The sequence below is a fragment of the Theropithecus gelada genome, chromosome 18 (genome assembly GCF_003255815.1).
Source record: "Theropithecus gelada isolate Dixy chromosome 18, Tgel_1.0, whole genome shotgun sequence".
NCBI classification, from domain to species: Eukaryota; Metazoa; Chordata; class Mammalia; order Primates; family Cercopithecidae; genus Theropithecus; species Theropithecus gelada.
The window spans coordinates 47,513,542-47,531,608 of NC_037686.1; the positions used below are offsets into that span (position 1 = coordinate 47,513,542).

Below are 18,067 nucleotides of genomic sequence, written 5' to 3' on the forward strand. Positions count from 1 at the left end.
TAAAACCCTACGTAAGTTAGTATTTGTTTGAACATTAATGTGGAAATATTTTTGATTTAGTTCAAAGGAATAGGATCGAATGGAGGAGGGAAATCTATGGCTTTTCTTCGCATGTTGTTGTATTCTTTCTCCAGTTGCCGTTAGAAAACATTTAAAAAGAATTAAATCCCAAATAGTGATCCCACCTTGTCTGAGCAACTCAATACTCCAGAGCAGATTACCCTCCTGGCTGATTTAAAAGTATTTTTAGCAATTGACAGGATATACTTCTTAGATTAGCTATATCTAATCCCTCTTCTGTAGACAATAAGAAGGCAAGGTTTGTTAAGCATATATTTTTATCTTCCCGACACAAAAATAGGATTAGTAGAATAACAACCATGCCAAAATATTAATATTCTAAAACCACATTAATCTTTTGAATAGATGTATTTCAACATTTAACTGAGTTAACCCATTCAGTTACTTAAGAATATATACTACAAATAGTTTTTATTGTAGGATATTGAATGAGGTTATGTTCATCAAGTTTATATGTTTAAGTGTCTGTGAATACGTTTGTGAGTCAGAGCTGAAAGGAATGTGCTGTTATTATTTTGTGTTTGGTATTTATCAGTTTTTCTTATCCTTTATTTCACAACAACCATCTCAACACCCGACCCCACCCTAAGAAGCCTTTTCAGACGTTTTTTTCCCTAATTGCCACCCAAATGAAAATTTAATACCACAGATACACTGTGTATCTGTTTATGTGCCATAGATATATCTGTGCTTTATACATAAAAAGAGTAAGATTATTTCACCTCCCAACAACAAATTTTGCCTCCCTGGGGCAGTATTTTTCTCATTGAAAATGCATGGATTATAACTACTTCAATTGTTGTCCAAGGGTCATACTAATCTTCCATGAAGTATTATTTCGGGAGTATGGTATGTGTGTACTAGAGAAGGCTTAGAACCACTTGCAGAGGATCCTCCCCTGTTTTAAACGTGAGCAGAAATAGGGAGCCCTTTGTGCAGACATAGCCATGTCAGACTTCTCAGCTTTGGTGGCAAGACATCATCTTACATCATTGGCTAAAGGATAATGATTCTCATTTAACCACCAACACATAACAGCTATTTTCCAAGCACTCCTGGGAGATATAACCTCAAATCCTTCTGCCTCTGGAGTTATCAAAATCTGTGTACCTGAGAATAGTCTATCAATTCCTTACTCTAAAATCAATTTATTGATTTAGCCAAATCTTCAAGGAGCATCATTTTATAAACCCCTCACTCCCTTAGAGAAGCTCTTACCTACTTTTCTTGATAATTCTTTAATAATTTGCTATTAATGTCATTCTTCTGCATTGAGGACCATTTTAAGAAATCACCCAAAGCAATTCATGATGGTATTTACTACACAAAAATTCTTAAAGTTATAGCTCATTATGTCCCACCATGCCCAGCTAATTTTGTATTTTTAGTAGAGACGGGGTTTCTCCATGTTGGTCAGGCTGGTCTCGAACTCCTGACCTCAGGTGATCCACTCGTCTCAGCCTCCCAAAGTGCTGGGATTACATGCATGAGCCACTGTGCCTGGCCAGTATTATTATTAATAAATTGCTGGCTAAATAAATCTTCTCTCTTTAAGTATAAAAATTGTTTCAATATGTTTATTTATCAAGTTTAGATATCGAAACCCCTATCTTTTTCAACTGACTTAATATATAGTTTGTGTATGTGATGGCACAAATTCACCAGTATAAACATCCATTATTTTAATATGCTTAAGTGTGAGTAGCAAGCCCTTCTGGAGTTACTGTGAAATGTAAAGTTGGTTGTTCCTTGTCATGGCTAAAAAATATCAATTGTGCCAGCAAAAACATTAGTAGGTTAGAAATGCTTTCTGGTCCCTACTGACCAAATTGAGGGTATACAGCGAAGGCCAAATCAAGAGTGGGTGAAATACAATAATAGTTGCTTCTACATCAAACATGGGATCATAGAGTCATGGGATTAGGTGTTGAATTCAACTTTGAGATATTTCACAAATTTCCAATATTTTCAAAAACTTGTATTTGTAGTATTTTTAAATCAGTAAGTATATCTGTGCCAAGATGACTGAGGGATTGACATGTTTGGAGCTATACGTTTAAATATTTTTTAATTTGTTGAATGATCATTAATAAAAAAAGAATGGTTTAAGCAAATATTTTATTTTATTTTTTAACTTTGAAACAGAAAAGATTTAAGGATAATTTTTATCTTGACAATGATAATCTCAAAGAAAGTGAAAAACACTTCCAGTTAGTTGGAGGAAGCAGGTTCCAGATTGTGGTGCCAAGTGTTAAAAGATCTTAGAGTTGGGATCAGTAAGTGCAAGTTTGGGCTGTGTATTTTCTGATTGTCACAAATCCATTTTGTCCATTAATGAGTTGTGGCAAGGCTAAGGGCAACCAGCAATAGCCAAGGCATTTCTGTGATTTATTTATTAAAATGCAGGACAGAGAGTTGCTAATATGTTTATCACCAATAGTGACATAAGGTCATAATATAATGACTAATGTGAAGGAGTTCCCCTTCCTAATTTTCATAGAGAAAAACATACAAATATTTTGTATCATTATGGCTCAATAAATGTATTTGCTATAGACTTTTTTATTTCAAATCACATTTATTTCGAGAGTCTGATATACAATAGTTTAAATCATTTTCACAAATCTTTATTTCTAACATTTTACGTCTCAATTATTAAAAAAAAATCAAAATTTCTGAAATTTAAAGCAAGAAATTCTGTGCTCTTTTCCTTGAAACTTTCCTTGCAAAGGATGTGAAGGTAATTAGCAGATTCATTCAGTTATTTATTCAACAACCATTCATTCTTTGGACAACTATTGTGGCATCAGGTGTGTGAAACTTTTATCAGCAGAATGAGTTATTTTAAAACCTTCTATTTTGAACATATAAGATCAAAGATTAATTTATCACGCATCTTTGGCAGAACTTGCAGTAAAATCCAAGGCTTTAGATTTAGAGTTCTTATTGATCTCACCCTTTCTGGAACTTGGGAAGACCCCAAAGTTTATAATGTATAGGCTTCCAAACTAATTATCCTACTAGGGAATGTCACAGGCTCTATTCATCACTCTGTTCTATTATCAATAAATAGTTTATCATAAATCTCTTGGGCATAAAATATGAGAAACAGAATGGCTTTGTCTGAAATCTGGATTCGTTGGAAAGTCTTGCAAGTAATTTAGTAAGTAAGTCTCTTAAAACTATCTATCCAAATATACCAAGTATTAGAATATGTATCTATTTGGTTAGCTGCATTAGTTGCAATTGAAGTTATCATCTGATTAAGTTTATAGCTATTCGCTGGCATTCTTGAAGACCCATCCCATCCACCTTCCACACAGTCAGTGTAGAGAACCTAGAGGAGATCTCATAAGAATCACCAGAAATTAGTATCACCATTAAGGATTCAAGTCCTTAATGGTGACATTAATTTCTGCAGTTCTTTCAGAAAATGACTGTCCTATTGGATATATTCTCTTTAGTTGTGTTGCATAGTTTCAGTATCTCTGAATTCACTCTTCTGTCACATTATCCTTTGATCTGTAGGAAGGGAGGAAACAGCAAAATAGATATGAGGTGGATTTGAGACTCCTACTGAGCCCACATTGAAGTTGAAGTTGGTTAAGCCACAAATCCTGACTTGAATCTTTGAATTTCAGTGGATTTCTTGTTATCCAGCTGTTAGTGATAGCTTAGAGTCAATTTTTCTATTATTCTGGAAATGTTCCTGTTCTCCAATGCCAATTACCTTGGCAAATAACCAAGGTAATTAACAATCAAATTAACCAACAAATAAACAATCCTTTAGGAAATTTCAGACAGCATACATTCTGAGTGTATTTGTAATGGTATTGCAATGCCCTTCCTAAAGAGTTAGGGTGAGTCTTTGAATTAAGACAGGGTTTAATCTGAGTTTGAGTTTCATCAAACTGAGAAAACAATTACAAGCCCTCCCAGCTAATCAAACTGGTATATTATATCCTCTACATCTATATTAATCAATTCATCCTTTTCTGAAATTGTGCTCCTTTCTCCTTGGTACGAGCACCCTCAGAATCATTCTCATACATGTTTCTCACTTTGCTCATACAAATGATCAAGTTCCATATTTGTTTTGGTGTAAGACTTCTTCTCCCTCATTTGGCATTTTGTTGTCCCTACTCCAGGGCATCTTATGGAACTAGAGCCATAAGCAAAGGCATTCAACCATGTGGTTAGGATGCCTCCACTGGAACCACTCAGTACTATTGCATTCAGGTTCTACACACCACTATTCCTGCCATGAGCACCTGACCTCTGACTTTTTCAGTGGACTGCCACTAAGACATGCATCCGTGGAGGCCCCACAAACAGGAAAGAGATTTGAGTGCCCTATACCAATGTGACTAGTGTTCACCACATTTTACAGGGAGAGAAATGCAAGATAATGAGAAGTTCTTATTAATTGTATCTTTATCCTAATCGTGTTTTTTTTATCAGTTGTTATAAAACTTATCTCTTCTGTTAAGACTCACACCAAATATATGACTATAAAAATATATTGTTTATAATTGATTTAAAATAAATTGAATGGTTTTAGCATATTCATATTTTATATGAAGTATGTGGGGATTTTATTCCAGCCACTCAACCTTCAGTAGCAATGAAATCTGTAGCTAAAAAATCCATAGAACAGAAACCTACTTAGTGTTTATGGCAGCAATACATATTTCAGAAGGTATTGTATGGCTGTAGTATTTAGAATTTTCACATTACTTTAAAAATAGAAAGTTACTTATAAATAATTATATTTTAACATTATTATTAATGAATATTATATACTATCAATATTATAAAATTATAATTCTAAATCAATATAATAATATAATTATAAAATATACAAAAATATAAACATACTCATTACATTACATATTTTAGTATACTACTAGAAATATAAAAAAAAACATAATAATAAAAATTCCTTATAGGCATATAAGCTGTTACCATATTGATAATAAAAATTGACTAGATCATACAAAAAATTAGCTGAGTGTAGCGGTGTGCACCTGTAATCCTAGCTACTCAGAAGGCTGAGGTGGGAGGATCACCTGAACCTGAGAGACAGAGGTTGCAGTGAGCCAACATCATGGCACTGCGCTCCAGCCTGGGTGACAGAACAAGACTCCTTCTCAAAAAAAAAAAAAAGAAAAAAAGAAAAAAGAAATAGATCATGTTGCACATAATAATAAGGTTTATTGACATTATTTTCCAAAGTATAGTTTTAAAAAAGTAATCATATAGCATGTGATTCTTTGCTATGATCAAACCTTAATTAACTAGCTGTTATTTTTATTTTTTTATTTTTTATTTTTTTGAGATGGAGTTTCACGCTTGTCGCCCAGGCTGGATTGCAATGGCACGATCTCGGCTCACTGCAACCCCCACCTCCTGGGTTCACGCAATTCTCCTGCCTCAGTCTCCCGAGTACCTGGGATTACAGCCATGGCCCCCACGCATGGCTAATTTTTGTATTATTAGTAGAGATGAGGTTTCACCATGTCAGCCAGGCTGGTCTCAAACTCCTAACCTCAGGTGATCCACCCACCTCAGCCTCCCAAAGTGCTGGGATTACAAGAATGGGCTACCACGCCCAGTCAACTAGCTGTTATTCTTTACAACTTATAACATCATATATGGCCAAAAATAAGGCAAGATGATTTCCCAAATTATATCTTAAAAAAGAGATAGTTATCTTAACATTGGAGTCCCTACAGTTCTCTTATAAGGAAACAATCATCAAATTAATTTGATAAAAGTGTATTTTGAGAAGGAAAGACATATTTGCCTGAAATTAGTCAGTGTTAGTTTAGATGCCTAGAAAAAAATACCTTATAATTGGTTAAAAGGCCAGCGAAGGAATTTAAGATGACTTAATAGTCATTCCTGAATATATGACATCACAGCTTGAAGTGTTTGCAGTTTAAAAAGTAGCAAAAGTAACAAAAACACTGGTTTTAGGTAACAGCTTTTGGGAAAATGGAGAAATCACCATATATTCATTTGTACTTATATGGTAAGCCCATATGACATTTTATTTTGCAGCTCACCATAAAGCTACCAGCAAAGCAAATATAATTATAAATTTTATATGGCTTTGCATATGACTGTACTTATGTCCACACATACAATTATATATGCTAACAAATGACTATATTTATGTATGCATATTATCATATGACTTGTAGAAAATGAATTATTCTTTCCTGTGTGCTTAGTTCTTATTTTTATAACTTTTCTTCTCTTTAACCAATTTTTGTTCTTGTAATTATTTCTAAAATTCTGCTTATAGGTTTTTTTAATAAAGATGTCAAATATTCATAGACAGGATCATGGCATACCCACACTACTGTGACTTCTTGGCAAGTTGGGACTTTCATAAAGGCTATATGTGAACATCACTCGTGACATTATTTGGACCTTTCCCACAGCATGTTCCTCTAACATAAGAAGAAAAAATTAGACAAAATTACAATAATTTCTAATAAGGTCCAAGTATATCTTCATTACACTTTCTAAAAAACAGGCAAAATGAGGTTGGAACTGGGAAGGTTAAGACCTCACCACAGAGTAGATGCTGTAGGTACAATTGTGAAAACATAGCCAGTTTAATGAGAATATATCTAAAATAGGTCTTTATGTGCTATACATTTAAAGTAATTTGCCAGTAGAAAGTATCTTAAGCATATATAGTTCTCAAAGTTACATCTTCGTTGTGAAAAAAACTAGCATGGCCTGGAAGTCCAGTCTTATGACTTGTTAGTCATGCTGTGAGGTTTTCTCAAACTGGAGAAGGGTGGATTTTGATTTGTGATTAGACAGACTTCTTCACATGAACAGAAAATCAGCAGGAGGTAGAGGCACACCCGTGCATAACTTTCTGGTGAAGCCTTCCCTGCAATCGCAAGAAAAGGGTTACAAAATCTCAGATCTCATCAGTGAGGGGGTCAAGCCAAGAGAAATTTTTAACAGGATAGTGAAGGATGAAAGGCATTGTCATGACCAGAAGGTCAGTGGCTCATGCTACTGAAGACAAGAGAGAAGAAACCAAATATATTTGTTACTTAAAGCTTAAAATGCTGATTTTCTCTTAGAGCACACCTTTATTTTTCCTTCATGTTCTGCACTGCATCCCCCATACCTGGCAGTGTACCAGGCACAAGTTGCTTCATAAATGTTTGTTGAATGAATAAATCATTGTGCGAACCTATCAAATCTTTTTTCATTCTGCATTTCAATTCACTTTCTCCACTGCTTACAGATCATTATATTAAAGTATATATAAATACTTTAATAAAGCATAATGTTTTCTCTATAGAACAAATATCTTTTGTTTCCTTTTGTGTATTTTAAGTGTAATTTAAAATTAATTTTATTTTTATTAAGGTAATATATCTCATAACTTAAAACACAATCAAAATCTACGGTTCTTGTGGAACAGTGCAGGTCTCCTCCTAAGCCCTGATCTTAATCCCCCAGGCAAACATTTGACTCTTTCAGTAGCTTTTTAACTGTACTTTTATATTTCTAACTGGTTTGCTTATCCTGCTATTTCTTTAGCAACTTTACACATTATTTATTGATTTTTGTTATAATAGCTGAGGGTTTAGTTGTCTTACAAGCACATATACATGGAGAGTCTTTCCCTCTGCCATCCTCCACCTGTAGTTTTATTATAGTTTAGGGTTAATACTCTTGTCAGTGTTCCCAACATTTTTATTATGTCCAGATCTGAACAAAGTGGTATTCTATCATAATATTTCTTTTCTCTTACAACTTTTTGTTTCTCATGGAGTTAATAATGTCCTTTTAAAATTAATTCAGCACACTCTGTACCTATTGTATATTATTCACAATTGCCTCCAAATGATCTTAACAACTGTAACAGAATGATCTAACTGTGGTAACAACTCTAAAATATCTTCTTGGCATTATACAATACAAGTTTACTTCTAGCTCATGTGGTAGTCCAGCATGTGGCAGCTGGGGTTGCCATGTAACACCCTAGTTCAGGGTCATGACTTTTCGTCTAGGGGCTGTCATGTCTTCTAGGGCCTTAGAGCTCTTTGTTGGTTCTTTGCATCTGCACACTAATAAGGGAAGAGGGGAAGTGTAGAGGATCTCAGGGCATACCCTGGAAGTGACGTACATGACTTCTGCCCACAATCCATGAACCAGACCTCAGTGACATGCGTAAGAAATGAAATCTAGTGTGGTGCTCAGGAAAAAGAGCAGAACATGGAATCTGGTGGGCACTTCCCACTATCTACTGTATTTTCAAATGTACATGTGTATCAAACAATCTATCATTTTCTTTTCATTTTTTTTTCTCGGAGACATTCCTGCTGCAGACCATCTCTTCACCTCTCTTTAGGCCTGCTTCACACTTATTGCTCTGGAGAATTTATTTTACTGCCTTTTATGTTGGGCCTGCATTTTTGGGGTTTCATCTCTTCCTCTTTCTTGATTTACAAGCTTATTTGGGGAACTGCTACTTTAAAATGGCACACAGGATGTGTATTTTTTAAGTCCATGCATATCTGAAAATTTTTTAAAATCAAGCTTGGCTGACAGTTTGTCTTGGTATACAATTCTAAGTTCAAAATAATTTCATTTAAAAATGTGAAGGCATTCAAAGAAACTTCTGGATCCATTATTGCTCTTGAGAAATCGGATGCATTTATTTTTTCCTTTGTATGTGATTGGCTTTATGTTTCTGGAAGATGTTTTAGGTTTTTCTCTTTATTCCTGCATTTCTTTTATCTCAGAATGATATATCTCAATGAGTTTAATTATTTGATTAATTTAAAGGATTGTTCTCCTGGACGTTTAGTGAAACTTTTGACCCCCAAAGTTCATCATCTTCATTTCTGGTGTTGTTTTTGCATTTTTTTTTCAAATTAGTGTTTTTATCCTTTTCTGCATAGAAAGAACTCTTTTCTAGAGCTTTCTGAGATTTCCATTAGTCAGAATTTTTTTCCATTTAAAAAAAATTTCTACAGCTTTTTGCTCTACTTTCCTGAAGATTTTTCAACTTAGTCTTCTCACCCATCTGTCAGTTTTTTGTAAATGTTGAGTATATTTTCAATTTCAAAAGATTTTTTTCCTGTTTTGTGTATAAATTTCTTTTTTTATTCATTATCTCCAGGAGCAGGGTAAAAAGGCATGTGTTCAGTTCATCTTGTTGAACCACAAATTACTCTAGTTTACTTTCTCCAGAAAATAAACCTCCAGTCTCCTGGAAGCTGGATTGAGCAGATGGAGGAACTTATGGTTGGTTGATTGTGTGACAGTGGGGAAGGGAACTTTGGGTCCAAGCATTCCAGTAAACAGACGTACAACCAAACCCCTGTGTTTACCCCACCACCTGGCCTCCTTCTATGCTGAGATTTCTGCCTCCTAGGCCTGAGTCTGCCCAGGTTTTGCAGGAAGAATTGGCTTGCTTTTTATCCGTAATCTCTCTTGCAGGCATGCAATGTATAGAATCCTCTGCTCTTCTAAATCAGCCACCACGCCTCCATCTGATTTAGCTTCTTTCAAAATTCATTGCAAGTTTATCTGTTATTTTATCTGCTTATTTGACTTTGTGGTTCAGTAACATTTTTAAAAATTCATTTATTCTTGTAATAAAGCAGTTTGAAGAGAGATGAAATACATGTGATAATTTTGCCATTTGTAACGACGTATCACCCCATGTACATTAACGTTTACCTCAGTGCCATATTGATTGAATTAGACAGATGTTATGTCTAGTTAAGTTGGGCTACATAAACTCCAGGTAAGGAAGACCTTATTACTATTATCATGACACATAATGCTGTCCCCATGTTTTCACTGGTTTTCCATTATTTTTTATTCTGCTCTACCTCTGGTCAAAGTGGTCTTCGTGGAGTGGCCAAGCAATATTTCTCTTGTGTCTTCCTACTCTTTCTCTTTCTTGGAACCCCTCTTCCCAGGGAAGGAAATGCTCCGCCACTCTCTGGTAGTGTCACTATGTAACACTACTGGATCTGAGCCTTGGAACCTCAGAGACAGGACTCTATGTGGCAAGTCACTCCAGGAGAGCTATTCCTGCAAGAGTTGGTCCTATAAAGCAGGTGACACACTTATCTAGGGAAAGGTGGCAAGGAGAGTAATCAATAAATGTGTGTGTCAGATTTTCTCATGGCAGAAACTTTTTCTAGAAGTTGCAAGTAGGTAGCACAATGCAGTGACCACTATGAGCTCGGCATTCAGGATCAATAGACCTGACTTCCACCTTTTGAACTTCATCACTTTGGACAGATTTACTGCGACTTTCTCAACCTCAGTTACCTCATTCTGAAAATGGAGACAATAAATATAATAGATGCCTTTCCTATTTCACAGTAATGTTGTGAAAGTCAAATGAGATGAAACTATATTGCGTACAGGAAATAATAGCTATTAGGATTAATGTCAGTGGTGAATACATGAACTAGGTAAAGAATATGGGTTATCATTGTATAGCACAGAGGGTGATTTTAAATCAATGTGTTAACAGTGGAAAAGATTCAAGTTTCTTATGTTCTTTCTTTTATTTCTGTCTGGGACCATAGTCACATACTTGTTATACACATAGATATTGCTGTTAAATGCAAAGTAGATTTATCATAAATATAGATTCCAAGCATACATACTTTGAAAAATCTACAATCTGAGCCTCATATGCTTTTATGTAGTAGATCCAAAATAATTTTTATGAACTGGATCTTACTTGGCGAAAATGGAGTAGATTAAGTGTTACCAAAATTATAAGTATAGCCAACAGGTTCATAGAACTTACTGTGCCAGGCACGTTCTACGCACATTACTGATATGAAGTCAATTCCTCACAATAACACTATGAAGGTATTATTACTCTTCTTTTGAACTTTCAAGAACATTGAAGGACATAAAATAGAACTTCTTTAATAGTTTCATAATAGAATAGACAGATTTCTATGAGACCAAAATGTTTTCTCTAATACTCAATTTTTCCACTACTTTGCTATTGTTTGTTTTGTGTTTTGGTTTGGGCTATTCCTTTGCTCCTTTCTACAAGAAATTCTCTGGAAGCTGATAACAGCAGTGCCTCCCAGATTGTCTCTAGGGCATTGAATAAGAACCAAGTTAAGCAATTAAAATTCAAGCAGTCATTGACATCTCATTGTTTACTAATGTGAATCCAAGTCACAGGTTTGGAACTTTTAAATTCTGTTCACAGAGGAGTAAATCGGTTGCTACTATAATGTACCCAAGTTTGTATTCTTACCTTTACTACCAGTCTGCAAATTGGGGATGTCTGAATGTGCCTAAAATGTAATCCCAAGACGGGCAGCCAGGATCGTTGCTTTGTGGACGAATCTAATGTGTTTAGAACAGGGCGTAGCACATAGTAGGTGCTTAATAAATATTTGTTCAATGCCTCCGTGTGCTCATTATCTTATTTAGTGGTAGCCTATTGACCTCTGAAGTGACTTTAGGAAGTGCATTAGGACTTTGGGAAGTGAATTTGGATGTTGCATACAATTAATGCATTCATATGAACACATCCTAACTTTTGAAATATTAATTTCTTTCCAACGCCCTCTTTTATTTCCCGAGGCCATCCTCTGCTCCCCACTCGCAATCCCTCGCCTTCACTCCCCATAGTTAATAAGACACCCCCTCAGAGGACAGAACGCAATGCCAGGGCCCCAGTTCTTCTCACAGCGCCCTGGGCTTTTTGAATGAGAGACATCAAAGAAAACACAGGAAAAAAAAAAAATGAATAAAAATGAGCTCGCTGCTAGGGCTCGAAGCCCCACAGTGTGGAGATTTCATTCCTGAGCGGAGTGTGTTTCTCACTGCAGCAGTTGAGTCACCAGCAAGACTTGCCTGAGGTGAGCTCCGCACATCCGCGTTGGGACTTGCAGACACGCCTTCTTCTCACACAAACCTTACCCAGCCCCGCCACCGCGGCGGACTCCAAGGGTGGTGCCACCAGCCCTGCCACTCGCAGTCCTGACGGGCAGGGGCTGCGGACCGCCTGGCCTTGGACCCATCCGGAGCCACAGGTTGGAGGAGATAAGGAGCTGTCCCCGTGCTGTGCTCGTCGCCCTGTGGAGCAGATCCTGTCTCCTTGCTGGCGGTGGAGCCCGGGAGTTCCAGGGCTTGAGAAGGGGAAGGAAACCTCTCTGAAATCTGACACCTGCTCTCCCGGCAAGGAAACTTCGCAGGCTGGTGAGTTGGGAAGGCGGGCTGTTGCTGCTGGAACGCGTTCCCACCCACCCGGGTGCTGCAGCGCCGGCCTGCACTGTGGGAAGTGAGGCCTCTGTGTGTGTGTGCGTGTGTGAGTGCCTGTACACCTTCGATCGCGGTTTCCATCAGAAATCCTTGCAAAGAAGACAGTAGTGATGTGTGCTGCACGGATGGCATGGGTCAACTCGACCTGGCTCTCTTTGAGTAAACACTTATCAAACAGCTGGTTACCACCAAAAAAAAGCAAAAAGAAAACCAAAAAGCCTAGGCACAGCAATGTTAATTTCCTTTCATTTGCAGCTCAAAAAAACAATCAAAATAATGAATAAGAAAAAGCATGGATGATGATGTGCTTAGAGTTTCATTCCAGGAGGAGTGACTTAGTGAGGCAAGCCAGGAGAGTAATAAGACATTTATATGCACTTCCTTACATGAAATAGCCACAGAGACCTTAAGAGTACTTTCTGTTTTCCAGTTTTTTGCTCTGTTACTTTCGAATTCTGATCTAAGTGTCGCACCAACTAGGGTATATGTGTGCATGTGTGTTCACTCAAGTAGTCACAATAAATTAGCTTTCAAGACTTTCCCACCCAATGCAATGTTAATTAAGCCTCTGAAAACTACTGAAGTAGGTGAACTGCAAGCAGACTGCGTTCCTAGGAAAAAGCTGTGTTTGGTTAGAGCCTTCACACCTGTATCATGTTTTATGAGTTTTTTATGTCAAGATCTAAAGCTTAGGTTATGCAATTCCAGTTTTAAACTGCACAGCATTAAGTCCAAAGTAATAACATATAATTTCAAGGTTATTAACAACAAAATTATTGTTTAATATAATACAGCTCTGAATTTTGATTGTGTTCTGTTTATAAGAAAAATGTCTATGGTTCTCAATATTTAGTTACAATCACACGTATTCAGTAATATCTATATAAAATATGCAGGGTTTTATGGTTATAAATTTTGAAAAGTTGATGGAAAAGAGGGACTTAAGCATTATTATAAACTCAGATATTTGAGTTTAATGAATTTTCAAGCTGCTGTAAAGTCCATATTGCAGTGATGAAGAGAAAAACATACCTGTCATGTGCCATTGCCCCTCAGTTATTTTTCACAGTTTCCTAGTATAATCCTCTACCCAGACCGGGTCAGCCATCCTTGAAGGCAGGAGGTGACTCCTACCGATAACCAAAAAAGGGTAATCTTGACAGATAGTTTAAAATTAATGGGGCTTTCCTGTTTCAGAAATGACTATGGCCTCTCATACAGTGTTACTGACATTGCCTTCGAAAGGAAAACAAAACAGCAGATGAAACTGGATGAGCCTGTTCTCATAGTTGCCAAGAAGGAATAAAGGGAATCTGTTGAATGTAAGCAAACCACAGTTCCTCTTTCTCATAGGTCATTTCTGGAACAGGCATGTTTGACCCAATAGGGAAGGTAACTCTAATATAATTGATCTTCTTGGTAGGAGAAGATCAGTTGGTATGCCAGTTTACACTACAACTATATGTTGGTTTCAGAATTGCTGTTCATTTATCTCACTGGTTTTCTGGAAAAATGGAAGTTATCCAAATGTCCAGGTGGTTCAGAATAGAAACCTGCTCTTTTCCCACCCTCACTCCTGCAAATTTTTGGTTAGGTTTTTGGGCTCTCAGATCAGTAGGGCATGAAATATAGAACAATTACTCATATAAAGCTCATCTCACAATCAATCCAGTTTCTTGAGTTGATTCATCACGGCAGGTTGACCAATAGTTCAGCTGTTAAGCAAGTAATTGTAACGTTGAGATGCAGGAAAATGATTTCAATAAAAACAGACAGGACATACCAAGTGTTTCCCATGAAGAATATGTTCCTTTCTAAAGATGGCTGCCAAAGGGGAATGATTTTTTAAAAAATTCATTATTAGGTATATATGGGGCTTAAGTATATCCTATAGAAGTAGGAAGCAGCAACATCACTACTCATAATAACAAACCTATTGTAAACCCCAAATATGGAGTTGATAGTATTACTCAATTTGTTTCACACCCTTTGCAATCATTATTCATGTTCTCCAAATATTAACCTCCCATTGGCACTCCTTAAATAAGACAAACTTGTCTAGATTGCCAATAAGGAGAGTAACACTCTGTTTATCAAATGGCCAAAAAAATCTTCAATAAATTTAGTCTTTTTAACTAAACCACTGCTCAATATACTGAGATAAATAATTAATTAAGTTGCTCGTTCATTTATTCAACAAATATTTGTTAAAAGTGTTATGCACTGAACTCTGTGTGGACAGAAGTGGACCAAAATTCCTGACCTTATAGGGCTTGTCTTTTACCAGGGAGACAAAGACCAAACTAGATAAGCAGGGTGAGTCTATGGCACATTAGCGAGAAGTGCTCAGCAGACAGTATGAAGCCCAGGAGGCATGCAGAAAGTGTCAGTGGCTGGGGTCAGGGAGAACTGAAATTCTATATCAGATGCCCAGGAAAAGCCTCACTGAGATGATATTTTAATATCGATCTGAGGCAAGTAAGGGAATGATCCACGTGGACATGTGGAGGAAGACCATTCTAGATTGAAGCATTCTGGCATCTTTCAGAACAGCAAAGAAGCCCACGCACCTGGCATAGAGGGAGTGAGGTGGGGGTGGCAAGAAATGGAAGAGAGGAGATAATGGGGACAGGTCTTGGAGGACTTTGAAGGTCCTAATAAACTTGTTGGCCTTTGTTTTTTATTCCAAGTAAAATGACAAAACACTATGATTTAGACATAGCCCGTTGAATGTTTTTCAATAAATATTTACTGAGCATACTATGAACTTTAATATTCTTCTAAGCATTGTGGATAACAGAGGTTAGTGAGATATACAAGGCCTCTGCTGTCATGGAAATTATATCTGGGGTTTGGAGAGAGACAGATAAGTAAATAAATTAGTAATTCTGGAACTTTTAGTGATACTAAGAAAAAAAAATTGTTAAAGGATAATATACTGAGAGTGACCTGAAGGGGACTGTGTGATTCAGTGGTCAAGAAAAGCCTCAGGGGAGGTGATTTATTTATTTATTTATTTATTTATTTATATTTTTATTTATTTATTTATTTTTAACCAAGACAGAGTCTTGCTCTGTTGCCAGGCTGGAGTGCAGTGGCATGATCTTGGCTCACTGCAACCTCCACCTCCTGGGTTCAAGTGATTCTCCTGCCTCAGCCTCCTGAGTAGCTAGGACTACAGGCATGTGCCACCATGCCCAGCTAATTTTTGTATTTTTAGTAGAGATGGGGTTTCATCACATTGGTCAGGATGATCTCGATCTCCTGACCTTGTGATCTGCCCACCTCGGCCTCCTAAAGTGCTGGGATTACAGGTGTAAGCCACCGCGCCCGGCCAGGTGATCTTTTTAAGAGATCACTCTGGCTTCCTTGAAGAGACTAAGTCATAGGGTGACCAGAGTAGAAGAGAATCCAGTTAGGAGGCTATTCCAATAGACCAGTTATGACAGTGGCATAGATTAGGGTCAGAACAGTGGCCACCTAGAGAAGTAGAGAGATTCTATTTTGAAGATACTTGAAGGCAGAGCTGACAGAACTTACTAATAAATTGGATAAAGGTGGAGGTGAAGAAACAAAAGAACCAAATGATCAACAGGATTTCTACTGAAAGATACTGGGTAGACAGAAGGCCATTTCCTAAGATGGATAAAGCTAGGGAAGAAACGGTTTTAATGGGAAATGAGGAATTTCTTTGCAGCCTTTTGAAGTATTTTTCAACATCCAAGTGGAATTATCAACTTGGGCTTTTGCATGTATGAATCTGGAACACCTAGAGGACATCATAGCTGGATATAGAAATTTGAGAGGCAAGTGCCTATGGATGCTATTTAGAGTGATAGCCTTGAGGACATCACTCAGAGAGAGATTACAGAGAAAAATATCAGGGCTTGAGGATGCAGCTCTGGCTTATGCAGACATTTGGGACCTTGAATGGCAGGAGTCAGTAAAAAGCCATTCAAGTGAAAGGTAAACTGGATGAGCATGTCATCATGAACCTAAGCCAGGATGTTTCTTTAGGATGAAGGGTATAGTCAATGGTGTCAGACAGGGCCAAGATAAACAGTGAGATGAGGACAGGGAAGTGATGATTGCATGTAGCAGTGTGGAATCATTGGCAGTTCGGGAAAGAGATGGAGTTCTCAAAATAAGATATTCAGAAAAACTAACTTTAAAAAATTCTGAAAATAGCATTTCACCTAATTCTAAAGATAATTGAAAAGAAGGATGCCCCCAGAAAAACTCATGAGGCCACATACATAGAAGCTCTAATAAATTCAATATTTTAAAATGACTTCTAGAACAGAGGAATAAAGGAAACATATAATTAGAAATACTTAAGGAAGGTGTTGTCAGAGCTGTAAGCATAATTTGAAGAAGAGTAACGCACAGTGAGTGGAAGCTTGGGAAAAAATTCTCAGGAGAGTGATAGATTATTTTCACATTGTTTGAAACAAAGCAGTGAATAAAGAAGGGTCATCTCCCTTCATGCTGGTGCTGGTGAACGTGAGAGAAAGTAGAATTACTCAGTTTCTACTTTGAGTCCCTCTTCTTTCTTTTCTTTTCTTTTTTTTTTTTTTAGATGGAGTTTCTATTGCCCAGGCTGGAGTGCAGTGGCGTGATCTCCGCTCATTGCAACCTCTGCCCCGGGGTTCAAGTGATTCTCCCATGTCAGCCTCCCAAGTAGCTGGGAATACAGGCATGTGCCACCACACTAGGGTAATTTTTGTATTTTTAGTAGAGATGGGTTTTCACCATGTTGGCCAGGTTGCTTTGAACTCCTGACCTCAGGTGATCTGCCTGCCTTGGCCTCCCAAAGTGCTGGGATTACAGGTGTGTACCACTGCACCCAGCCATGAATCCCTCTTCTTTCTATGTGAAAGAAAATAGTGTTCAAAATGGAAGGTCTACACAACACCAAAAGAAAATTAAAATCAAAGAAAGCTGAGAAGTTATTGCGACTGCAAATCACTTCTTTAAATGAGAAAGACTAATGGCAGAAGTGGTCAAGAGGACTACTGTGAGGAAAGGGCATTTCAGTTGAGACCTAAAGGTTGCCTGGTTGCTAGTCAGGTGAAGTGGTTGAAAAAGAACAAACCAGATGGTACAAAAGCATTTGCTGAATTCTTAACCTGGGAAAGAGCTTGGAGTATTCAAGAAACTGAGGAAAGGAGTTTGGAGAATGGAAAGCAGGTGGCAGAGAGAGGCACAAGGTGAGTCTGGAGGCACCAACGGGGAAGAGTCATTGCAGAAACTAGACAAGACCAATGAAGATCAGGAAGTGCAGCAACCTAAAACTTAACTTGTCAGAGGTGTTATAGAGATGGCTTCTACTGGGAGGTTGAACTAAACAACCCTCAAGCTCTCATCCAAAGCTGTAATCCTACAAATACAAGAACACAATTTGTTTAATATTTGATAACATGTTATAGATATTTTAAATTAAGAATTGATAATGAAAGTTTAGTTATAAAATATAAAACAGATCAAAGTAAATTAAGTAGTGACTGCCTTATAAAGCAAATGTTTAATATCCAGAAAAGCAGGAAAAATGTTTCTAGGTAGCTACAGCTATATTCAAGGACACCAAGACCCACTCACATAATTTTGGAAACGACTTCATAGAGAGGAGATGTAGACTTCATATATTGGTGGGATTTAAATAAAACCAGTAGGAAGTCTATTA

At 37.1% G+C, this 18,067-nt stretch overlaps 1 protein-coding gene across 2 annotated transcripts in view; it reads left to right on the forward strand.

Moving 5' to 3' along the window:
- The window catches only part of RAB27B (RAB27B, member RAS oncogene family), a 162,323-nt gene that overhangs the window by 88,857 nt on the left and 55,399 nt on the right, over positions 1-18,067 (forward strand). The window contains exon 1 of one of the 2 annotated variants that reach the window (XM_025365216.1): positions 11,810-12,321. The exons of the other annotated variant lie outside the window; for it this stretch is intronic. The gene's annotated coding sequence lies outside the window, so the exon portion shown is untranslated. Of the gene's footprint in view, positions 1-11,809; positions 12,322-18,067 lie in introns of those variants that run through there. 2 annotated transcript variants of the gene reach the window in all.